Consider the following 25914-nt stretch of genomic DNA (forward strand, 5'->3'; position numbering starts at 1 on the left):
CCAAGCAGTCAAAATAACTGAAATGATAAAAATATTACCAATTAACATTAGTAAGCAAGTTACATTTTGCATGATATTTTGTGACAGCGCATCAAAATAACAAATATAATTTGTAGTCTAGGTTTCATCCCATATATAACAAATCTTTATAGCTTTTGATTTCCTGCATTTCAAAACCCAATGTCGATATACACAGTATTACAGAACATAAACAAAAACAAAACTGGAACTTGTTAGTTCCTAGTGTTGCCAATGTGTCATCTGGAATACAGGAGAGCCCTGCTTCTGTCAAGCTATTGTTTACTCTCCTCCCTGACTTTACCAGGCATCCCAGAACATCTGGGTGATATTTTCAGTTTTCCCAGCAGAGAACTGTCTGTTGTTCCACAAGGCAGGACCGGGGCATCCTCCCGTTACTGCTCATATGCCAGACCTTTGTCAACCTTTGTGCATCAATGCAACAATTTCTAAAATTGTCTTGCTGCTTTATTTAGAAGCAGGGAGACATTCTAATTCTCTTGACCTGTTTCAATTAAAAGTTGTGGATGAATGTGGCTTCCTCTATTTCATTCAATGCATTCCACTTGTCCATCTACACAGTGTATGCAAACTTATGTCTCCCGACTTGCCTGCATTTCTAACTTCAACACACGTCCTCGTCCTTTTCTGGATTAATATAAGAAGTTTCTTTGAACTACCATGTCTATTCTTATCAATATTTTATACATAATAACTTATGATCGGCAAGAATGCAGTAAAGCCAAAGAATTTTTTTTTAAGGGAAATTCCTGCGTAGGTCCTAAGCCTCTGGCTGGCCCACTAAGTGTTGCTTGTTTCCGTTTTACTTGGGCAAAGTGTGAGAAGTTATGACTCGTATGGTTGCTTCAGTAAGATTTTGCTCAATGTGTTTAACAACAACAACTGCTCTGTTGAATCTAAGTTAAAATCTTATTGGGTTTGTAACTGTGCACTGTGTTAGATAATGTTCCAGTGGTCTGACAGGCATTTCTCCACAGTGCTGACATTTCCTCTCATCTGGAACCTGTAAGCCTATTTCCCATGTACATGGAAAATCCAATCCAAGCCGCATCAGGTATCCAAGCCTGATGCGATGTAAGTGTACTTCTGTTTAGAACTATTTCACCATTTCATGCATTTTCCAACTGCTTCATATTGTTGTGGAGAGGGAGTGTACTGCAATTGTCATTAATGAAGAGTTGTTACAGAATTCAAAATATAGTTAATATGATTTATATTCACTAACCAGACCTAACATAATTACTGTACACAGATATAATACAGACTTCATTCAGCAAATCTCTGGTTACATTGTAGACATTTTGGTCTGAATTTACATACCTGGTTCACCAAACTACTGTACAGTAAACCAAGGTATTCAGAAAAAAAAAAAAAAAGTATGTAGATATATAATCTGGAAAATCTAATATTGTATGCATATCTGGGAAATATTTTGCTGCCATCAGCTTATTCAAAGTTCTTTATGTATCATTTCATAAACCAAATTTGCTATGAAAATGGCTGCATTCTCTCAAAGATTTCCATTTCCACAATTCTTCTTTTGGTACTCCTACGTTTCACCGAGTTTATCCTTGGCTGGGTAAATACAGTACGTTTCAGTAACATAGTATACTGACCTGTTATAATGCCCATCAGCATATAAAAGAAGGAGTAAATGGCTGTGGTGATGTGGCAGAGGATGTATGTAGGCTGGGAAGACAAAGACAAGCCTAATAATGCCTTATTTTCTCCCCTAACTGCTTCAAGGCCCCAGTGGCTATTCAGCTCCACCAATTTGCCCAGGGCATTGATGCCTTCAACACTGCATGAAAGTTCCTGCAAAAATAAATTTACAATATATTATATATAAAGCATATGAAATACACCCAACAATATTAAAATAGGACAAATTTCAGGCACAGCACAACACAGAATCAGGAGCTGGAGCCACACAATCAAGCCTCAAACACATCAGCCGAGAACTGACCGGTGGATAGCCGGCGCAAGGGGTCTGGGGCTCCCCTTTCCCCCTCCCAGTGAGGGGAGAGGGGGGGGGAGGGGGAAGGGCAGACAAAAAGCACAGCAAAACTGCGCAGACAAAAAGCACGGCAAGTGTAACATAATGCTCGTTTTTCAATAGGGGAGTTCTGTCCACTCATTAGCTTTCAGTAGTAGTTTTAACTAGAATAAGGGTTTGTTTCGAGGCGCTTACCTTTCTGGGTGCCTGGCCTGGTCGATGGCAGATATAGAATGCTCCAAACTCATGTGCACTACTATAGGCCATTGCTCCTCATACCTCTCTGAGAGGGCCAGGTTCTGGCTCGTGCTCCCCCAGTAGGCCTAGAATTCCATTCACACTGACTGATGCCAAAGTCTAATAATATATATATTAGCCAGGATAGCTCAGGGAAGCCAAAGCCAGAAATGATTATATATACACACACACACATATTTATACATTACATCCAGACTACATTCATACATTATACATATATGGTACATGTGTAGACATACATTATACATATATGGTACATGTGTAGACATACATATATACAGTATTAAATACATGCATTATATTCCTAATTACATACATGTATTATACAGTATTCATATATGACATACATTATAATCATAATTATATACATACATTGTATTCATATGACAAATTCTATTCATACATGTATTACCTGGAGCATACCTGGTCATGGTTTCGGGTGTAGTTCTACTCCAAGCCCAGCCCGGTGCCAGGTTCGACCTGGCCAGGCATTATACTCATACACTACTGTACATACATTATATTCATACACTACACACATTATATTTATACATTACATATACACATTCCCACAAAGGTCTTCATTGTACCATATGTGACTGACGTCACACTTCAGTACAAATTGTTACATATATCTATCTAAAGTTTCCTCGTCCAGTGTTCTCTGGCATACTATTCACCCCCCACGTCAGCGAGGGACAAGACTGAACGAAATCTCCCCAAATTTAAAACTCAAGGCCTGCTTGGTACTTAATCCTACGAGGACACAGGTTGCGGCTCCCTAAGTTAAATACCAGTCTAGCCCCTATAGGCGAAAATATTGCCTATAGGGGCAATATTTTCCCGAACTTGCCTTCTTCAAGTTCATTTTCTCCAACCGTTTATGATCTAACTTAGTCCAACTAGCAATCTTGCATACATCTTTCACAACTAGGATGGATGGCCTCATACATCAATTGGATAATTATGACTTTCCTTTGGTTCTCTATACCATTGTCAACGGTTTCATCTTTGCTCTTGTACAATGTACATTATATACAGTTCATTCATGAAAACCCAGTTTGAAAATTATAGGGGCTTTTTCCATATTAATAACATTTCCAGGCACATGCAGGACATTAAAAATACTGTATTATTATACAGTATTTTTAATGTCCTGCAATGTTTATGGTACAGTATTGTTGAATGGTACCTTGGTAAAACATAAGGCTTGAGTGAAATTACTAAAGCTGGTGGCCATTATTTGTAGCAGTACAAATAATTACCTTCCAAATTACCAAATAATTACCTTCCAGCAGTACAAAAAGTACCTTCCAATACAAAATACTGAATATGAAAGAGATATGAAATACATACAATATTAAAATAGGGCACACAATTGATCATTTGTGACAGCAGTACAGCCACCCTCCAAACCATTATTGTCCACAGAGCAGAAGCTTAACTAATATCAGAACCAAAAAAGGCAAACAAATAAAAAATTACCTGTGAAGAATCTTGTTGATTAAAAAGATCTTTATTTCATCTACTGGTATATATTTCAACAGTGTGTCTCCACATTGATACAACCCGGCATGACGGTGTAGAGCAGGCAGCAAGACATCCTCCAGTCTACCAAGGAGTGGCTGAACCGAGCCTATCTCTTGTACTGTCAGGCAATCAATCTGTTCAATCTGTAAAAAGTGGTCAATACAATGGTTACAATGACAAAAATATAAATTCAATACTTGTCTAAACCATATAAATTGCCTTAATTTTACAAATGTTCACATTATTTTTACCTCCACACACAATTTCTATTACCCAAGAATTATATACTGAATAAACTTTTATAAACTGCCTGTAGTGAAGAGGTGGTAATAACGAGAGAACAGCAGCAAAGCAAGAACAACTTCAGATTCTGTAAATTATGCCTCCACCTTGGAACAAAAACATTTAACCACAAGTGAGTTGGGAGAAAACATGACCAAACAAAACAATTTGGGCCACAAGAAAGCCAGTGGGCATAGTTAAAACAAAATTATATGGTCAGTTTTCATTTTGAGTCTGATGTGTTTTTGTTCACCGAGAGTCCTTACCATTGAAAAGTAAGGTTTAGAATCTGGGCATTCTGACTATGGAGCAAAATGACAGTGATGGTGAAAACTCGCTAGCTGGGTACATATCCATCTTGTGAAAGATTGAACTTTGAATTTTGCTTTGTCAACTTTGCCCATACAGCATGGAAAAAGTGTGTGAATATTATCTTCTTACGCATGGCTCCGACAAACTTTTTAATGCTTTTCCTGAATTTGCAACCTTAGAAAAGAAAGTTAGTGTCGTAGGAAAATCTTTTGGCATTGTTAAAACAAAGCTGTATGGTTAGTTTTCCTTTCGAGTTTGATTTGTTACATTCATCTGAAACCATGGTACTACCTTAAAAAAAAAATTAAAGGCTGGAGCAAGGGAAATTTTGGATATACTGTACAAGTGAAAACTCTATACAGTTAGGTTCTCCTGGAAGATATTCACCAAATGACATGACAAAAAAGTATTATGCTCAGTCAAATTTGCCAACAGATCATGGAAAATAGATGGCCATTAATGGTACTGTATCTAATATATATTACCTATATTGTGTTAAAATATTACAACATTAAAAATTGTACTTGGTATTTATGGAGGGGTATTATAATAATAATAATAAAGATAAATACTTTTTCAGACCAAACAGGTTGTTTCAACACGTTTAGGTTCAGAAGTGTTAGGATAGCCTGTGGTTATCTATATACCCCAAACCCAGCAATATTTGAACTTGTTGCAAAGTAGATGATGGCTTGTTCTACATACTGGTAAAAAGCTAAAATGGAAGAATGCAATACACAATGGAACAGTTTTAAGAATGTAAAGATTAATAATTTATACCAGACTAAATTTTTTTAGATGTTTACAACCATTGTTTCCAATCAAAACACAGAATAATGTTTATAAGCAGACGTATTGAGCATCTACAACTTAACCCAACACATCTCATAATACACAACAGGAGAAACTTTACAACTAAATAATGAAAATAAAACCTGCTATTCAAATATAGTATTTTATAAACAAAATATTGACATAGCTAAAAAGAAAACAATCTTACCTTTGTTTTTTCATTGCATACTGGAAACTTAATTTCTGAAACAGAGAGAAGATGTTCAGTTACCAGTTGTGCATTAGGACAAATGTAATACAGATACAATTACCTTTACTGAGTGTTTTTTTAAATACTTTAACTCGGTAAAAAATATTGTACTGTACTCTTAATAAAATGTTACCTACATGCACCAATATAAAATAATATATACATGTGAAACATGTACAGAAGTTGAGGCCTGCAAAAAAAAAAAAAAAAAGAAATGTGAACGCCCATTTATTAACTCTCGCAGCCACATGTAACTCACACCTCTATACATCTCTCAACACAATACTAAACAAAAATACAACAAACACTGCATCAGTTCACAAGTTATGCAGCTTCTCTGTTTTGTATATGTCTGCCTCTCCAGTATTGTATTTGGATACAGTTAAACAAAAACTTAGGCAAATTTGTTGTGATGTTAGAGGACCTCCAAGAAGATATAGCCTAAAAGAAGTTTTGCTATAAGCCTTAGGGGCTGCACAAGATTCTTAAAACCAAGACCCATTGGGTCTGGGAAGACATTAAGTGTGCTTGAGTTCTCAAGCACTTAAGTATGCAGTCCTACCCCTCCTACCCCTATATGGGGTCTCATGTAGGTTGTATTTAGCACTCAGAAGGTTCCATTGTCTAATCCATGAAGGCTACCTGGATGTCACACTAAATATGGAAAATGCTACTAACTTTCTGCTAATGCTTAAAATCAGTGAAAGTCAGTGTTGCATCGATAAAAAACAGTGTTGTTAGGAACTCCAACACTTACGGATGAGGAATTGTATAAAGAAAGAATGAGTCACTACAGAACACATAAATAATGACAAAACAAGAGTGTATTTGATGACTTAATATTATTTATTGTGCAGCTTTCCTACGAATGACAATATTATATGCTGAAAAGATACCAACAGTTATTTAAATATGGCCAGAGAGTTTCAGTGTTCATAAATAAAATTATCCAAACTAATCTTTTTGAAAGTGAATTAGTGAAAGAACACGGTGCATTCTAGGTGTTTTCAAGCTACATATATAATCAGGCCAGCGTTGGGTAAGTACAGGCATACCATTAAGCAGCGTAAATTGTGCTGGCTGACAAGAGGTGTTTGGTTTATGAAAGGCAGTGGCTAGCTGTGAAAGGTAACCCCGAGAGGCTTGGTGAATTTGAGGAAGACAAGTGTGGAATATGAATGAAGTCCTTGGGAAAGCACATCACTGATGTGCGTATTCTATAATAATCATCTGTAATGAGAAAATATTCATGGTAAAATTCATGTTTTATAAATTGACATATTTGACAAAACTACAAAAACGTATTCATTCTGGTTCAGACACCAACTGACATTACTGTCCTGTTGACCACTTCTATTGGCACACACTATGCTGGCCAGCTACATCTACTGACACTATGCTGGCCAGCTACATCTACTGACACTATGCTGCCCAGCTACATCTACTGACACTATGCTGCCCAGCTACATCTACTGACACTATGCTGCCCAGCTACATCTACTGACACTATTGCTGGCCAGCTACATCTACTGACACTATGCTGGCCAGTTGCCTCTTACCAACACTTACCATGCTGGTTAGGTTGCACTTACTGACACCATGATGGTCAGGTGTATCTACTGACACCTGCCATGCAGGTAAGTTGTGACTACCAACACCTATTGTGCCCAGCTGCAACGCCCTGACACTTAATATTCTGACCAATGTTATCCACTGGCACCACCATTCTCGACCCACATATCTGCCGGCACATTCTCCCCAGGTGTATCAGCTGATCACCACAACAAGACCCACAGTGCTCCAGGGAATGTGATGATGCAAGACTGCTGGCTGGGTGATGGGAGAGGATGGGGTGGGGGTAGAGGGAGGCAGGCATGTTTGAAGACAGGCATTAATAAAGGGTAGCACTGTTATTTGGTTCGGGGAAGGGGGGTGCGGAAGAAACCCAGACCGATAGTCAATTGAGTGGTGAAGGAAGAGGAATAGTTTACTCTGAAGGTAGAGAGACAGAAGGGAAGAGAGAGGTGCCTGAGTAGATACTGTGTGTGTGTGTGTGGGTGAAGGTGTGCTCACCTAGGTATTCTTGCAGGGGATGAGTTACAGCTCCTAGTCTCTGAAGGGTCTCTCTCAACCCTTCATCAACTGTTGTATGGGTTCTAGAACCTAATGGTTTGTCATATTTACATTTAGAGCTCAGAATGGATTCTGTTTCCTCCATTTCAATTCTTAATGTTATGATGCCTTGTAGGACATCTGTAATCAGTGCAGCTTGCACCCATGGAGCTAAGGGAGCTGGTCGGCCGAGCGGACAGCACACTGGACTTGTGATCCTGTGGTCCTGTGTTCGATCTCGGGTGCCGGCGGAGAAACAATGGGCAGAGTTTCTTTCACCCTATGCCCCTGTTACCTAGCAGTAAAATAGGTACCTGGGTGTTAGTCAGCTGTCACAGGCTGCTTCCTGGGGGTGGAGGCCTGGTCGAAGACCGGGCCGCGGGGACACTAAAAGCCCCGAAATCATCTCAAGATAACCTCAAGATAACCCATTGGGTGCCCTGCTGGTTTGTCAAGTTTCTCCAGCTACTCTTGGACTGGCTGGGTATCTACAGACCAATGTTGTAGCTGCCCCCAGCCCATCAACAATAATACTGTGTAATGCACCCAATTTTGTACATTATCCTGACAATTTTTTTTTTTAAATGTGCCTGTAAACTCACTTTGGTTCTTAGATTACCTGTGTCCTCTAGTTTGTGTACTACCCAACCTAATAGTGTGCCCTTGTCAGCACTGTCTATTCCCCTAAAAAATTGTATGCAGTGATCATGTCTATCTTGTTTCTTCTCTCTCTCCTCCAGTGATGTGAGGTTTAACTCCTTTAGTCTTTCCTTGAAACTCATGCCTCTCAGCTCTGGGATTAGTCTGGTAGCATACTTGGGACTTTCTCCTTCTGCATTTATCAAAATAAAAGACTCAAAACTGATGCCCCATATTCCAGAGTTGGTCTGACATAAATGATATACAATACAAGGCCCTGACTGACTCTGTTCAGAACCTTAAAAGAAGTGCAAGTGCAGATGGATGTGTGCTTAGGTATGTACTGTTTGGGGGTGAAGGGTCACCTATGCACAGCAATCTAAAAATACAAATAGACAAGCTGCTATAGATTCATATGAGATAATCTTTAAAATACAAATTCTCCTTATAATTTGAAACTGTACAAGCAGCATTATAAAACTGGTAGAAACACTTCATAATATGCATATGAAAGTTAGTCAGATTCCAAATTGGCAAAATTAAAGTACAACATACAGTACTGGAGAGAGAAGGTATTTCTGTGCAAGATATTTGATTGGTAAATATGACAGGAAATGCAAAAATAAATCCAATGAAAAGTCAGGGGACTATAAGCACGATTAGAGAACACAGTAAACATCAGAGGCCCATGATACTTCAACCTCCTGCCAACAAATATAAGAAATGTCATTGGAACAACAGTGGAAGCTTTTAAAAGAACTGGTGATGGTTCTGCTGGAGTTACTTGATCAGCCTGGCTGTGATAGATAACTATGTGGGCCTTTACAAAGACTGGTTCCAAGGAAGGCTAGCTACAGGCCAGGATATGGGAGTAGAAAAACTTTAACAATTTTTTTTCAACATGCTATCAATGTGACCAGCCTGGCAAAGGAGCATGGCACTGTGATGAGTACTGTTTATGATACAATACAGTACTGAATACAAAGATTACAATTGTTATACACAGCTAATTCAAATTTTACAAGTACAGCAACAGCCCACTCAAAGGTCACAATAGTACAAGTAGCACTTCTCTTCAATAAAAATATAAAAAGATTCCTTACATGCAGTACAGCAGTATACAGTATTATCATTATACTGTATGTTCAGCACTGCATTTACACAGCTGTACTACGTACATGCTTCTACATGATATTAATGTGTTACAGCTTTTCCAGTCAATGTTTTCTTTTTTTTTGTTTTTTTTTTTTGCATACATAGGGAGCCGGTCGGCCGAGCGGACAGCACCCTGGACTTGTGATCCTGTGGTCCTGGGTTCGATTCCAGGCGCCAGCGAGAAACAATGGGCAGAGTTTTTTTTCCACCCTATGCCCCTGTTACCTAGCAGTAAAATAGGTACCTGGGTGTTAGTTGTCACGGGCTGCTTCCTGGGGGTAGAGGCCTGGTCGAGGACCGGGCCGCGGGGACACTAAAGCCCCGAAATCATCTCAAGATAACCTCAAGATATACATGTGCAATGGAGACCATGGCCTTTTGTAATTTAACCTTAACCCTTAGACAATGGTTATGGAGAATTGGTCATACCTGGCTATACACAAAAAAATATAAATATATCCCAAAATAATTTTTCATTATAGAATTATTAATTTGTAGAAATATACGAAAAACACAAAAATAAGTGAATATTTATCGTTTCACTGGGTGGAGGCACTAAGTCTGCGTCTGGCACTCGATTTTACTGAGGCTACCTGATTTTTTCTGTTTCACCGATTGTTTTATCACTGTTTTTCTTTATTTACATCCACAGAGCTATTAAAATGTATATCCAAATTTGCATCATAACATGTGAAACCCAGACAATAATTTTCTAAATCTTCATATGACGATAACCACATTATCCTGTGAATCAACAATTGGCATTAACCAGTGTCTAGCAATTGGCGTTAACCAGTGTCTAAGGGTTAAAGTGCAGCTACCATAATAGCTGCCATCTTAAGCAAAAACTCAATATTGCACTTGTTTTTCTCCTATGAAATTGTAGACTTGTATTGAAAATTATAACAATTTAAAAAATATCTCATTTTGGTCTGGGCACTAGTCAGAACTCCTGAAATTGATCTGCATCAAGGTGTAATGGGAGTCGGGAACAAAAAAAAAAAAAAATTTCATCTGAAATATATTCAACAGGAATCTGTATGCAAAACATAAAAAGAGTACAATAAAAAGAGTTTTACAGAGTGAAGCTCTTTATGCTGACCCAGGTAAGTGCAAGGATACAGTGAAGATCCTTATGCTGACCCAGGTAAGTGCTAGGATACAGTGAAGATCCTTATGCTGACCCAGGTAAGTGCTAGGATACAGTGAAGATCTTTATGCTGACCCAGGTAAGTGCAAGGGTACAGTGAAGATCTTTATGCTGACCCAGGTAAGTGCTAGGATACAGTGAAGATCCTTATGCTGACCCAGGTAAGTGCAAGGATACAGTGAAGATCCTTATGCTGACCCAGGTAAGTGCAAGGGTACAGTGAAGATCTTTATGCTGACCCAGGTAAGTGCAAGGGTACAGTGAAGATCTTTATGCTGACCCAGGTAAGTGCAAGGGTACAGTGAAGATCTTTATGCTGACCCAGGTAAGTGCAAGGGTACAGTGAAGATCTTTATGCTGACCCAGGTAAGTGCTAGGATACAGTGAAGATATTTACGCTGACCCAGGTAAGTGCTAGGGTCATGATAATGATGGAGACCAAGGGACCTGAAGAACAACCGACCCAATTATCTTGTAACCTTTCATGACTGCTCGAAGACATTACTGAGCTACTGGAACCCTAAGGCAACATCGATATTCAAATACTGACATAAAATGGGAAGTCGTATAATGAAAACCACATTTCACTTGACAATCAACATGTTTTTTAACTGCACTTTAAATGTTAAAAGGTTAAATTAAGATGTACGTACATTCTGTACAGCATATGAATTCATCTTAAATAATATTGTAACTGGTAGTACTATAGTTTTAGTGCTGAGAATTTTAATATCAAACACACTGGGAATGTAGGGAAAGGGAATGAAAGGCTATGTGAGGAAATATAAATGATTGAGCTCAAGCTGAAAGAATAATATAAAATCCAAGAGGCAAAGAGAACAAAAGGCCGCAAGTGAAAGAGAGGAACCCAAAATACTTTTTTCTTATATGCAGAAACAAGAACAAAAACTGCACCCAGCATTGGGTCCTTGTGCAAAGTTGATGGAACTTTCACAGATGACAACAAAGAAATGAGTGAAATAATGAGGCTTCAGTATCATTCTGAAGTATCAACCTTCATTCATTCTGAAATTATTGGAATTGTCTCAAAGCTCTCCAAATGTACTCACTAGAGAGGAGACGAGAGATATCAAATAATAAAGACATGCAAAATACTGGAGGGCCAGGTACCAAATCTACACAGTAAAATAACAACATACTGGAGTGAACGATATGGACGAAAATACAGAATAGAACCAGTGAAGAGCAGGGGTGCCATAGGCACAATCAGAGAACACGGTATAAACATCAGAGGTCCCCAGTTGTTCAACATCCTCCCAGCGAGTATAAAAAATATTGTGGGAACAACCGTGGACATCTTCAAGAGAAAACTAGATTGTTTTCTAAAAGTGCCGGACCAACTGGGCAATAGTGGTTATCTTGAGGTTATCTTGAGATGATTTCGGGGTTTTTTTTTTAGTGTCACCGCGGCCCGGTCCTTGACCAGGCCTCCACCCCCAGGAAGCAGCCCGTGACAGCTGACTAACACCTAGGTACCTATTTTACTCCTAGGTAACAGGGGCATAGGGTTGAAAGAAACTCTGCCCATTGTTTCTCGCCGGCGCCTGGGATCGAACCCAGGACCACAGGATCACAAGTCCAGCGTGCTGTCCGCTCGGCCGACCGGCTCCCTGGGTAGTGGGTATGTAGGCCTGCGGGCCGCTCCAAGCAACGGCCTGGTGGATCAAACTCTCATCTAAAGCCTGGCCTCGGGCTGGGCTTGGGGAGTAGAAGAACTCCCAGAACCCCATCAAGCAGGTATCAAGCAAGTATGCCACCAGACTAGTACCCGAGCTGAGGGGTATGAACTATGTGGAGAAATTACGGGAATTAAATCTCACATAGCTGGAAGACAGAAGAGTTAAGGAAGACATGATCACCACATACAAGATCTGAGAATTTGATACGGTAGATAAAGTTTATTTAACACAGAGGGCACTAGGGGACAGAGATAGAGACTGAGTACGTACCCAAATGAACCACGGACATATTAGAAAGAACATCAGAGTAGTTAACAAATGGAATGCATTAGAAAGAGATGTGGTGGAGGCAGACTCCATACACAGTTTTCAAATGTAGATATGATAGAACCCAATAGGCTCAGGAACCTGTACACCAGTTGATTGACAGTTGAGAGGTGGGACTGAAGAGCCCAAGCTTAACCTCCACAAGCACAACTAGGCGAGTACATGGCATACAACAAAACATATCAAGTGACGTCACACAAGATACACAACACAGCCACACACCTGCTACACATCCCAAATTAGATATATGACAGCCGCACAATACAGGACAGCCTATGTGCTATACAATCAATCAAATTATGGATTTATCGAGGAACATTAGCCCTATTTATATTACACACATTGCCTAGAGCAAGAAAAAAATTTATTTAAAACTAAGAAATTTTGTAATTTTGTTTTTTTTTATCAAATGCAGCATATGTTTTAAGACACAAGTTGGAGGAGTCACTACAGCAGGCTTGTTGGCCCATTCTGGATAGTACCCATCTAGATCCAACCCCTTATCCTCTTATGTATCCACAGAACCGAGCCTATTTTTTGAAGCTAGCTATACCATTTACCTCTGATGTTAGTTGGCAGCTTATTTCACTCATCTGCCACAGTGTTGCCAAACCAATACTTGCACATATCCTTTCCGACTCTGAACTTCTCCATCTTACGACCATTCTTTTGACCTGGTTTGATCGTTTCAAAATCTTGCTCATGTCTTCCCTGTGAATGACAGGGAAGGGATGGGGGGTGATATATATGAGCAAGATTTTGAAATTATTAGACTAGGTCAGAAACACAGAATACCGTAATGACCTATACTAAACAGTAAAGTCTACATCTAATTATTAAATTCTGTGAACAAATCAAGTCTCCTTGACCCAAATTTGTATTAAAAAAAAAGTATTGTTAACACACCCTGAACAACACACATTCAAACCACGGATTAGTTATGAGAATTTGTTAAACAATACTGGAAATATCAACAATCACCCAATATAACAACTTCTCCTCACCTGATGCATGTGGCGGTGCAGGTTCTGGAGGCGGCGGTGCTTTGCTGGTGTGATGTGAAGTTGTGAGTGGTGATGAATGTGATGATTGTGGGGCAACATCATCCTTGGCTTGACTCTCAGGCTCATTGAAAGTGGAGAAAAGGCACAGGTACATTAGCCATGGCCTGGTGGACCATGGCAGGCACAGAACACAGCGTGGGTAGGAGAGGCATACGCATGTTGACGTAGAGCATACCAACCACGCCAAAGAAAACTGCAAGAAGAATTAACAACAAGAGTGGGACTGAATAATGCCAAGTGCTCTCAACACTGTGTGAGTGGTCGAGGTGTTGGCTCGATTCACTGTGGTGTCTCCCATTGGCAACTCGGACTTGTTCGTGGTTGCCAGGAGACGCATGAGTCACAATAGATTCTGCTACACCTAAAAAACTCGCACCGTCCTCCAGACAATCTCTATCATAATCTCCATTTTCCAGGAAAGAATTAACTTTTCTACTCCTACTGGCAACATCCGAAACACTAAACGACCGATCACAGGAGACACTCGATGTGTGATTCTGGTACGTAGGGGCTTTGTAGGAATTATTGTTGGGCAGCACCTCACTTTCACGATTATTATTCCACAAATACGAGGTTGGGCCCATCCTGGCAGATGTGTCAAGGGAGTCGTCACCGTCTGCCAGGTCAGAGTCTGAGCCAGTGTCATAGTCATCGTGGATCTTGGCTCTAGGGCTGATGCCAGAGCGAGCAGACACTGGGTAGTAGGCAGTGCGGCCATGAGCCGCTTCACTATAGGAGTCACTACGGGCCAACACTGACACACCCCCGCCACTGGGCTCTCTACACACGTCCTCCCTCATCCCACTACCACTACTACTACTCGAGGGTCGTCCCTGCCGCCCACTCGTTCTACTTAACTGAGGGCAACTAATGCTATAATTTTTGTTATTTACAGTTATATCTGTATTTCCTCTCGATCCCCTTTTGTTTCTTAAGAACTTAAACGACCTGTTCGCTTGTGAATGGACAGAAGTATCGTTATCTTCATCCTCGTCTGAACTGAATGTGTTAAGCTGGCTGGCAGTGGAGGCCCTCTTGGACCTGGTGCTGGCGGCGGACACCTTCTTCTGGCTCGCTATGACGTGGTTCAGCTTCTTGATCAAGATATTCCTCGTGGTCGCCGTGACAGGGGACGTGATGCCATATTCCTTCAACTTCTTTCTAAGGTCGTCGTCCGTAAGCGACTTGTGGGACGCCATGTTTACGAACACCGCCACACAAGAGGGCCGACACACCGCCGACGGGCGACACTTGAGCATCGGCTGACCCGCCGCCTCACGCCCCGCACCGTTTCCTAATGCGCCCAATTGTGTTCCAAGTCTCCCCTCTAGGTCTTCATTAACCTATTGCAACACCACTCAAAACCCGCTACATTCGAAAATAGCCTGACACCATGGTTTAATGCTCTCTCATGTTTTTATTATTAATTATTGTGCGGGGAAGGTGAATATTTGGAATGAGATCAGGATGTGCCAGGCTGTGAAATCCTTCTGTATGGAATTATATAATGAACAAACACTACAACAAATTTATGCTTCTTTGGCATTCACAATTATTAAAAATGAAATAATAATGATAATTCATTGTGTCGGGGGACAGGAAGCCAGAGTGTATTCATACATGTTTGTCTTTTATGGGGGCCCCCTTCCCTAAGGTCGAATTACTGACCCCGTCCAGGATGCAACCCCACAACAAGCTGACTAACTCCTGAATACCGACTCACTGCTAGGTGAACAGATACATTAGGTGAAAGGAACTGTACCCAACTAATTCTGTCCCGCCCGGGATTCGAACCCGGAATTCGTCGAGAACGAACCTAACTGTACTACCGGGAAATGTATTTATATATTTATGTGGGCCCTAATAAACACAATTCATGTAATAATGTAATTATTTTATTATTATATGACTCTTTATCATCCTAATATTGTGAAATATATATATGTTTTAGGGATAATATTTGATGATCCTTTGTTTAACTAACAATATAAACTAAAAACCTTAGCTGAGACTGCTCAGCTGAACAATTTGTGACCATTTATATTAAAGAAGATATAGGAGAGGCAATGTCTACCACAGGGAGCAGGCGACGCGGCGTAAGAGGTATGATATGCGTCATATCTGCGTGGTAGTGCTGGAGAGAGCTATGTAAATGGTGTTCCTGATACCATAAACGTACCGAGATCATTAGTACAAGGTGGAGATTGTTAAGAAAAATATACGAATATGGGGAATTTTTGGGGGGGTCAGTGAACCATAGCAGACGCAATCAAATCAGCAAAGATGGCGGACGGGACAGTATCGTCAGTGGAGACAGCAAGGGGGGACAGATTTCGAAAGTTTTACTCAGAAACAAATACAGGAAGGCGATTTTCTAGACAGGTTAGTGATTGAAGATTTGCTAAAAGCTTATAAAGGAAAATTTCTCAATTTAGAACAAGACAACAAAGGTCTCAGAGCAGAACTGATGAGTTGGCCAAGACTTGTGCTCGTAAAGAGGGAATTGATTACCAACTTGGACTGCCTTTGAGCAGCCTGAGGGCAGCAATATCCCAGGAACATCAACTCAATTTCGGAGACTTGAGGCAAAGTGAAATTCACACCAGTTACTCCATCTATCATCATTCTATTATGCAGGAAGAACCGCACGTCTATGGGTCATCCAGTAAGGTTAGCAGACTTCTAGATGTTACCACTGCTAGGCTTAGGCTCGGCTACAAGTACCTCTGGGAGTTTGTAACATCTGCTGATGTAGATTTGACTAAATGTAAACTCTGTCAGCAGAACTTTCGCATAGTTTGCGTCATTATATAATGGAATGTGAAAAAATCGCGGAATTTAGAGATAACACCATCAATAGTGTCCAAGAAATGTGTAAGTACTTCATTCATAATGATGTGCTGCCCGAAATCTTAGCGAAGTATCCAAAATTTGCTTACTGTAGGTAATGCATGAATATGAAAATTTCTAGTAGTAGATTATTTTGAATGAAATATTTACACATTTCTTGAACATTTGTTATAAGAGCTGCCTCTGAATTCATGTATCTTTTCACATTCCATCACAGTGATGGAAGGTGTGCAAATAATTTTGTTGACACAGTTTACATTAGGGTTAGGTCTACATCAACACGTAATGAAAATTCCCAGAGTTACTTATAGCCATGTCTCAAAACAAAAGAAATTGTCAGTTGACTTTAGAAGGATAGGCAAATATGAAAAATATAAGAATCGCCCCTTAAGGGTGATATTTAGTGGAGTGAAACAAATGACACAAGTGCTTAGGAATGCCAGGAAATGGCAAAATGAAGAGGATGGAAAAATAGTCATTAATAGACTTTCCAAGGAAGATAGAGAGAATTTAAAACTAAACCTCGCTGAAGCAAATGTCTAAATGCATAAGAATTTTTTTATGAGGTGATAGGGATTGGAAACCTGAAAAAACCTGTACCTGAAAAATGGTACATAAATCCAAACCAACAAAATTATTAGAGCAATGGGGAGTAAAGGATAAAGGGAGTGAAAACATGTTCCTGAAAATCACATATCGGAGTGAGAAACAAAAAAACTGGAGATAAACGATATAATGCAGCTTAATATATCAGAGATTTTCACATTAACAGATATGAAACTTGAAGATAATATTTTAAATGAGGGCACTTTCCCAAGGGGCTACTCAATTTGGAGACAAGAGGGAACAAAATAGAAGCGGTTGAGGTGTTGTTTAATTTATACCAAGACAGAGCTGCAGAAATAAAAAGCAAGAAAGAACTATAAATTCATTAAAAGCAAATTGCATGTAAAGGATAAAACACATAGGTTGAAAATGGGGAATAGATTCACGGAGAATGATAAGGAAATGTATGAAACACAAAACTGAACACTTTTAAAGTGTGTTTAAGAAAAATAAAGTTTTCAGAGAACCAGTCACAATGAAAATATCAGAGAATACCATGTATTCCACCCCTAGAATACATAGAAGTGTCTCAAGACGAAGTGGAAAAAATGTTCAAGACGCTAGGTAGAAACAAAGCAGTTGGCCCAGATGGAATTTCACCTTGGCTTCTTAGAGAATACGCAGCTGTGCTGAGCACCCCACTTCATTTTTCAGTCATCTTTGTGTACAAGAATCTTGACATATATGGAAAAAGACATAGCTCCAATCTACAACAATGATAGCAGGGAAAAAAAAACTCTTAATTATAGACCCGATTCATTGACAAGCGGTAATGGCTCAAAAGCGCCACCACTTACGGGCTATTCATGCCCGTGCCACCTCTTGGGTGGCTTAATCTTTATCAATCTTTATCGAGCCAATGCTGCCTCCTTGCTCGTTTTGAGGTGGTGGAACCCCTGCAACCTTCAGAAGGGACCGACATGGAAGACAGAAGACGGAAGACTCCAGCTTCAAAGAAGAAAGAAGACTCCACACATCAAGAGGAAAGAAGACCTCACATCGCCGCCCCTACCTCGGAACCCTGCCTCCTAGCCTAAGCCAGTCAGGTCCAGGAAGCCTCATTTTACGCCGTGCAGCTGGGTCTAGCCCTGGCTCTGTCTCTCCAACTCCGACGTTTCCTCTCACCCAGACTATTCTTCAGCTATACCCACTTCAAAGCTCACCCCAATGGGTACCTTGTCCTATATTTAGTTCGTTCGTTCGTATAGCCCTTACTACGTGGATATTTCGTTCTGAGTAGCTAAATCTAAAGCAACAACAACAAGGAGCCTATGCTATGCTTTCCAATTTCATAATTGCCTTTAAATACATGAATTGTGAAATATTTAAGAAATTATTCAAGACTTTTGTGAGATACAAGTTGGAATCAGCTGTTGTATGGCGCCCATGTCTCAAGAAACATATCAATTAACTGGAGGGAGGGAGGGAATTATCAGGGGAAAGCGCTAAGCTATTACGACTATAAAGCACTTGGAAGGGGATTTGGGATGTGACGGGGGAAAGGAATGGTGCCCAACCACTTGGACGGTCGGGGATTGAACACCGACCTGCATGAAGCGAGACCGTCGCTCTACCGTCCAGCCCAAGCGGAAAAGACATGCAACAAAATGACTTCCAAAACTGAAAATCAAGAGGTTAGAGGCATGACAATACTAAAATAGAAGAAAAATAGGCGATATGATCACTACATACAAAGTAGTAACGGGAATCGCCAAAATTGTTTAGGAGGCATTCCGGAGACAACTTCAAGAACAAGAGGTCATAGATTTGCCTACATCGACAACAAACTGACAACTCCTGACAAAGCCATAACAGTTTACAGTGTAGTTAATTTCATTTATTTATTTATTTATTTATTTATTTATATATATACAAAAAGGTACATTGGGATTGTGAGGATAGTTGGTTAGTTTAGTTCATTTATTATGCACCCTATACCCATCTTGTGGGCGGTAGTGGAAAGGGTTACAGAGGCACATAATGGGCTCAGGGACTCAGGCCCTACATACATAGCATAGTAATTACATTCTTGTAAAGCCACTAGTACGCGCAGTACACTGTCATAAAGAAATTACAGTGGTGTGATATTCTCTTAGTCATTTGTTATGCACCCTATTCCCATCCCGTGTTACAAAAAAGTTACAAAGCCATATACAATAGGTTCAGGAACTGAACCGCAAAATTCTTAGAGCTAAGCAAGTTACAGTCTTGATAAACTGGTTACACTGTTTAATGTAAAGATTATATCAACAGTTTATTCGAGAACAATGTACACAAGTACAGTCTCTAAGCTAAGCTATTTATATATGCGGTGAACTAGTTTCATAATTTGATTTGCTTATTATGCACACCACCATCCTTCCCCCATCCAGGGCAGCGGCAGTGGAAAGGTTACCATACCCGCATTTACTATACCTACAATTAGCAAACTGAGGACATGTGGCAACAAATTCTGGTAGTAGATCATTTGGATGAAATATTAAACATTTATGTTATAGAGTTGACTCTAAATTCACGATACCAGTAATTTTGATGACAGTTTACATTTGGTCAGCTCTACATCGGCTGGTAACGTAAATGCCCAGATATACTTATAACTGAGTTTAAGCCGAGCATTAAACACAAAATACTACATGAACTACTAGGGTTTGTCTCTAATGTAGGTATACATGATGTAGTATACATACTACATCATGTATACATTAGGGGGCCTCGTAGCCTGGTAGATAGCGCGCAGGACTCGTAATTCTGTGGCGCGGGTTCGATTCCCCCACGAGGCAGAAACAAATGGGCAAAGTTTCTTTCACCCTGAATGCCCCTGTTACCTAGCAGTAAATAGGTACCTGGGAGTTAGTCAGCTGTCACGGGCTGCTTCCTGGGGGTGGAGGCCTGGTCGAGGACCGGGCCGCGGGGACACTAAAGCCCCGAAATCATCTCAAGATAACCTCAAGATACTGACGTCAAAAGTGGTGTAGTTTGTAAACATGTTAAAGCAATACGAGTGAAGACGCCTATTATCAGAATTTTCATATAACTAGAGAAACTTGGCTTGCATTTCTGCAGCATCTATGTGCGATAAAGAGAGACATTTCCAACAATTAACAGTGGCCTCTGAAAACATCTCTAGTGCATTCCATTTGGACTGTTCTATCTAAGCATGGAGACCTCTGCATATACAGAAGGACATGCCTGCTTTAGTGAATGCTCAACGTCGGCCGACAAAAAGCACCTCAGAACTAAGTCGACTCTCATACCAGGAACGATTGCGGGCCATAGAACAAGGGAAGGGAACTGTCAGAAGCGCCAAGCCATGGCGACTATACAGCACAGGCAAGGAATAAGGATTTTGGATAGGACGGGGGAAGGAATGGTGCCCAACCACTTTCGGTCGAGGATTGAACGCCGACCTACATGAGGAGATACCCTCGCACAACCGTCCAGCTCAAGTGATTGGGCTTGACTGTAGAGCGTCCAGTGTTGTTAGCCACATAGACTAACAACATTGCAGGCTTAAACTCACGCTGTATGATATGGCAACCTATCTTATTACTAAGGATAAAATACCTGAAATCCTTGCACCGTATCCATATTTCGCTCCCAGTAGATAAATGACATGAGATTAATAAACAAGTAGTGTATTGTGAAGACTAATAATAAACAGCAGCTCCCCTTTGACTGTAATATCTCCATTGCTCAAACAATCATGTATTAGCAATAAGACTTACCATTAATGTAATGACTTACTGTAAATATATAGCTCTTGAAATAGAACATTCTCTGTAAATAGCTGACATTGTAATTATAAGGTGTGAAGGATAGATGAAATTGTTTATGTAATAATCTCCTTTGAGGTCTGATAAAGATCTTTTGTGCCCTCTGTAATGCTTTTTGCGCTACCGCTCACAGGATGAGTATGGGGTGCACAATAACCCAGCCGCCTCCGGCGGCAACAATCAATCAATCAATCAAGCCAGACATGACAAGGCGGATCTCATCGAAACTTCCCTAAAGTACTGAACAATTTGGAGGATACTGATCCAGACAATTTCTTCAAAAGGTCAGATGAAACACAAACATAAGGCAATGGTTTCAAGCTCAACAAGCTACAATATAGGACAGAAAACGGATGATGTTTTACCCATTAGATTATAAACCCATGGAACTGCCTACCCGCCGATTAAATGTCAAAATATTGATGCCATTCAAAGTTCAGTTGGATAAAATCATCAGGACAAATGCCCATTTGACAAGTCACCAGCTTCCTGTCAACGTCGAGGCCACTAGGCAGATGGTGGCCCTCAGATAAACATCTTAATGGGCGACTGTAATGTAAAACAGTCTGGGACAATCAAGATTCTTTTTGAGAGCGGTTTACATGATATAATTCGTTATGGAATCATGACCTAGACTAACACTAGGCTCTGAACATGAATTTATATTCAGCCTAATTTAACATCTATACTTAAGACTCAGTAGAAGTGGAATATCAGCAGACAGTGCCAATAAATATGTAGAATAACTGGACATACGTTGTATATTCAGAGGAAGGGTTTGTATACTAGCATGGCTTGCGAAGTGTGGAGGCAACATGACGACTAGGCTGCAAGTGAGTGGTGAGCAAGTTGAGGGAACTTGAATTACGAAATCGTTTTATTTTTGGACCACATTTGCGGTGTGGACGTTGCCTGAATAATGTTTTTCCAGATTTGTTCCCCACAATTGTACTGTTCAACTGCTCTTGTAGTTCTTTAAAATCAACCTGTCCTCTTATAAATTACGTCTGAATTTAGCCAGTTGCGCATATGGCCGAAAATGGACGTAATTTGAAATCATTAATTGAAAGTTTCCTTTACTAACCTAACCGAGTAAGCCGGAGGACTCACATCAGAAAACGGGACAGTACGTCACTTTCGTGAGCCGATTTCATTTCAAATTACGTCCATTTTTGACAATACGGGCGAACGAGCAAAAAGCGACGTAATTTTAAGAGGACGGGTTGGAAGATCAGCACACAGCAACCCGTGTCTAACCCGTGACTTTGGCATAGGTTAAAAGTTGTTTAATCTGCTGACACGTAGACCATAAAAGCGATGACACATAATACCAGCGACTGCCTTCTTTTATCTGTATAATGTTTGTGTAAGATGTGACAACAGGCCACAGACCTCTCGCATTTAATTACTAGTGTCACTAAAATATATAGCATAATGGATGACTTTAGTGGCACACACATTAGCCTAGGTCACACCATAACAACGAGAAAAAGATTATACACACAAACACACACATTATATATATATATATATATATATATATATATATATATATATATATATATATATATATATATATATATATACATATATATATATATATATATATATATATATATATATATATATATATATAACTGAAAACTCACACCCCAGAAGTGACTCGAACCCGGGGTGTGAGTTTTCAGTTGCATATTATCCTGGGGACCATTCAGGCTTGTTCGCATTTGTGTTCCTCACGTGTGCCCCAAAGAATGAGGTGATTTGGTAAAATGCTATGCCCAAGATTACTATCCGAGTGCCGGCGGTGGGGTGGTTCAAATAGCCTCGGCTATCACCTCATTATGTCCGGTCGTGATGGTCAAGTGGATTAAGGCGTCTTGTACATACCAGTTGCGTTGCTCCTGGGAGAATGGGTTCGAGTCACTTCTGGGGTGTGAGTTTTCAGTTGCATATTATCCTGGGGACCATTCAGGCTTGTTCGCATATATATATATATATATATATATATATATATATATATATATATATATATATATATATATGTCGTACCTAGTAGCCAGAACTCACTTCTCAGCCTACAATGCAAGGCCCGATTTGCCTAATAAGCCAAGTTTTCATGAATTAATATATTTTCTCTAATTTTTTTCTTATGAAATGATAAAGCTACCCATTTCACTATATAAGAGGTCAATTTTTTTTTATTGGATTTAAAATTAACGTAGATATATGACCAAACCTAACCAACCCTACCTAACCTAACCTAACCTATCTTTATAGTTTAGGTTAGGTTAGGTAGCCGAAAAAGTTAGGTTAGGTTAGGTTAGGTAGGTTAGGTAGTCGAAAAGCAATTAATTCATGAAAACTTGGCTTATTAGGCAAATCGGGCCTTGCATAGTAGGCTGAGAAGTGAGTTCTGGCTACTAGGTACGACATATATATATATATATATATATATATATATATATATATATATATATATATATATATATATATATGTTGTTGTTGAATGTGACCTAAAGGGTAAGATTAATGATTCTAATACGAATCTCAATATTTCCTATTTTTTTCTTCACTGTCGAGAGTAGTTGAAAAATTAACTCTCTTAAGTTTATTTTCACACTTTATTTATGGTATGGCGCCTAGAATCGTTTCGCAAGACACTTCTTACATTCTCGAAGACAATTTTACATACTCTGTTAATGGTTATTTTCGTTTTTTTTTGGCGCGAGGTGATAGGACTAGAATCAATGGGTACATTTTACAGACAATTTTACATTTTTAATATTTTGGAGTGAGGTGATACAAGACATGATTGATATGAACAAGTGAATCAATGGGTACTTTAAGTGTTTTATCTTCTTGCTTCTGTGTTGGTTCGGGGTCTTGAAATGGTTAGAATGTAATTATGTGTTAATTGGCTGTTGATTGCTGGTTTTGACTTTTTGATGTGTAGTGCCTCGCTGATGTCGAGTCTCCGGGCTGTCATTCGTCAGCCCGTCCTCGCATACAAAAATACAAGCTCGTTAATCCAGCTGCCAAATCCCCTGTTTATGAATGAAAAAGCGGTTTACACACGATTCACAACTGATAACGTCCGAACACTTCCGGAACAAGTGCTTCGCTCACGTCCTCTGTTCGAACCACAATTCTATAAATGCTTCACCCACGTTCTTCAATTACAAATAATCGCCAACAAAACCTAAACACCTAACCTACGCCTAACCATACATTAAATTTTTATGTATAATAATATTAATTTATATAGGAGAACAAACCAATTTTTAATACACAGTATGTTAAAACTGATGAATGCGTCTGGGAAGGACGGCCGCTGCTTTAAACAGCCTAGTGTGAGAACGGGTTGCACGCACGTACTTTAAATACAAATAATCGCCAACAGAACCTAAACACCTAACCTAACCTATGCTTAACTATACATAGAATTGTTATGTATATGAACATTAATTTATATATGAGAATAAACCAATTTTTAATACACAGTATGTCAAAATTGATGAATGTGTCTGGGGAGGACGGCCACTGCTTTAAACAGCCTAGTGTGAGGACGGGTTGCATTCGTAAACAGGGGGTTTGGCGGCTGCATGGAATGAACATTTGACCATTGTTGATTAGGCCGGACTGATCCGATCACAGGAACAGAGCAAAGCAGACATAAAACAAATGTTCGAGTGTAATCAATTATGAGTCAAGTGTAACAGCCCGTCCTCAAACAAAGGGCAATTGCTCTTTAATTCAGCTGCCAAACCCTTTGGTTATGAATGAAAAACAGAGGTCACGACCTCTCAGTAGGGTGCAGTCGCACCTCCCAAATCTCCAGTATCAGTTAATGATACTGGTAATGGCTCTAAAGGGCCACCACTTACGGGGTATTCATGCCCGTGCCACCTTTTGGGTGACTTAATCTTCATCAATCAATCCGATACATAAATAACGCCATTAACCTTCAGGAAGAGATAGTTGGATTATGAGAGAATTCGTTAACAAGTAAATTCAAAATTCAAATGTTTATTTAGGTAAAGTACATATATACAATGGGTGATACAGATATTAATGAATTTATAGATAGAGCTAGTACATACAATGCCTAAAGCCACTATTACGCAAAGCGTTTCGGGCAGGAAAAACACTATATTAAGACTAATTTTGTACATAACATATTGTAAAGCTGTATCTTATGAGTCGGGTTCAAGGGGAAAGTTCATGGAACTCCAGTGTAAGGAAAGATAATAAGAGCAGTACAGATAAGCGATAACGGTGTCGAGGGAGTCAAGAGGCAGGTGAGGCCAGTGGTGAGTGCAGACGTCGGCCACAGCACCAGCCACCACCACCCTGCTGCTGCTGCTGCTGCGTCTCGTCTGGTGAGTGTACACCAACCCTGCATGGTCCATCACTTATATCATTATATATATATATATATATATATATATATATATATATATATATATATATATATATATATATATATATATATATATATAATACGCACAGATACATATACACACACGTATATGTGTGCGTACTCCCCAAATAGGTGAGTACACACACATATACGCACACATACACAAAGCTGGTGAATGTGAGAGCGGCCTTCAGGACGTCAACAAAGAGTCCTTCAAGGCATATGTTCACCACATATGTCAGACCTATTAGAGTAAGCGGCGCCAGCACGGAGTCTACACCCTGTTTAAGTACAAAAAACTTGAGAAACTTAAAAAGAGTTATGAAACCAGGCTGGCGCTGTGTGCTCACCACTGATTTGTTGTGGGTTTGGTGTCCGGGAGGATGATACGCTTGGAGGACGACGACAGGTCACGTGTGTGGGACCTGGACGACAGGTCACATGTGGGGGGACCTGGACGACAGGTCACATGTGGGGGACCTGGACGAGAGGTCACACATGGGGGGGGCCTAGATAAGAGGTCACACATGGGGGGCGGCGACCTGGACGAAGGGTCATACATTGCCCGAAGGCAGTGACGAAGAGTCACACCTTTAAATTGAACACCTTTATAATCCAGTGATATATATCAGATGGGTTTCTCACGTGTCATGTTA

General features: G+C 39.9%; 1 protein-coding gene and 1 pseudogene across 3 annotated transcripts in view; one reads left to right on the forward strand and one right to left on the reverse strand.

Moving 5' to 3' along the window:
- Positions 1-1640: 1640 nt before the first annotated feature.
- Positions 1641-14963, reverse strand: LOC138354943 (uncharacterized; annotated as a pseudogene).
- A 921-nt stretch (positions 14964-15884) lies between these two features.
- LOC123771123 (pancreatic lipase-related protein 2) overlaps positions 15885-25914 on the forward strand; it is a 46958-nt gene continuing 36928 nt past the window's right edge. For 2 of the 3 annotated variants that reach the window (XM_045763498.2, XM_045763499.2), the window contains exon 1: positions 25101-25217. The gene's annotated coding sequence lies outside the window, so the exon portion shown is untranslated. Of the gene's footprint in view, positions 15989-25100; positions 25218-25914 lie in introns of those variants that run through there. The other variant, XM_069309516.1, reaches the window with a different exon arrangement.

The sequence above is a fragment of the Procambarus clarkii genome, chromosome 65 (genome assembly GCF_040958095.1).
Source record: "Procambarus clarkii isolate CNS0578487 chromosome 65, FALCON_Pclarkii_2.0, whole genome shotgun sequence".
Classification (NCBI taxonomy): Eukaryota; Metazoa; Arthropoda; class Malacostraca; order Decapoda; family Cambaridae; genus Procambarus; species Procambarus clarkii.